The 1,298-nt window shown below is 43.6% G+C and overlaps 1 non-coding gene across 1 annotated transcript; it reads right to left on the reverse strand.

The window, feature by feature from the left end:
* Positions 1-105, reverse strand: LOC119864831. The gene has a single exon (XR_005375315.1). It is a non-coding gene; the product is annotated as a U6 spliceosomal RNA (small nuclear RNA).
* Between the last annotated feature and the right edge of the window lie 1,193 nt (positions 106-1,298).

A 1,298-nucleotide genomic window follows, 5' to 3' on the forward strand; every position in this document is an offset into this window, starting at 1 on the left:
TTTAATATGGAACGCTTCACGAATTTTTGTGTCATCCTTGTGCTGTGGCGATGCGAATCTTCTCTTGGTATCATTCCAGTTTTAGTATATGTGCTGCTCAAGCAAGCATGACAAGAACATTTAGTATAAGAGCCATCCTCTATAAAAAAAAATTTTAGGGGCACCTGGGTGGCTCAGTTGGTTAAGCGACACACTCATGGTTTCCACTCAGGTCATGATCTCAGGGTGGTGCGATCAACCCCCGCAGGGAGCTCTGCGCTCAACATCGTGGGGTCTGCTTAAGATTCTCTCTCTGTCCTTCCCCCTGCTCATGTGCTCTCTCTCTCTCTCTCTCTGTCTTATAAATAAATAAATATTAATTTTTTTTTAAGTTTAAGTAGGGATGCCTGGGTGGCTCTGTGGTTGAACATCTGCCTTTGGCTCAGGTCATGATCCCAGGGTCCTGGGATCAAGTCCCTCATTGGGCTCCCCACAGGGAGCCTGCTTCTCCCTCTGCCTATGTCTCTGCCTCTCTTTCTGTGTCTCTCATGAATAAATAATTAAATATTTTTTTTAATTTAAAAAGTTTAAGTAGACAATACAGTATTGTTAGCAATATGCATTGTGCTTTATCATAGATCTCTAGGACTTACCCAGCCTCCATAACTGAAACTGTATACCCATTAAACACCAATTCCCAACCCTCCCTCCCCCAGCCCCTGAAAGTCATCATTCCACTTTCTGTCTCTATCCACTTGACTTACCAGTTCCCTTGTATAAGTGGAATCATCTTTGTTCTTTTGTCCTCTGCTTTATTTCATGTGCTTGAGAGAGTGGCAGATTTAACTTCTTCCTTTTCTTTTTTTTTTTTAAGATTTTATTTATTTACTCATGAGAGACACAGAGAGAGAGAGAGGCAGAGACACAGGCAGAGGGAGAAGCAGGCTCCATGCAGGGAGCCTGACATGGGACTCGATCCCGGGTCTCCAGGATCACGCCCTGGACTGAAGGCGGCGCTGAACCGCTGAGCCACCCGGGCTGCCCTAACTTCTTCCTTAAGGCTGAACAATATTCCATGATACGTATACACCATGGATCCTTTATCCATTCATCCGCTATGCCTTTGCTTCTGTAAATAACACTTCAACGAACATAGAAGTGGAGGTATCTCTTGGAGATCCTGATTTCAATTATTTGGGATTTATACCCAGAAGTAGGATTACTGGATGGTAAAGTAGTTCTATTTTAACGTTTGAGGAACCTCCACACTGCTTTCCATAACATGGCACCATTTTGCATTTCCATCATCAGTAGTGCAC

The sequence above is a fragment of the Canis lupus genome, chromosome 20, assembly GCF_011100685.1.
Source record: "Canis lupus familiaris isolate Mischka breed German Shepherd chromosome 20, alternate assembly UU_Cfam_GSD_1.0, whole genome shotgun sequence".
Lineage (NCBI taxonomy): Eukaryota > Metazoa > Chordata > Mammalia > Carnivora > Canidae > Canis > Canis lupus.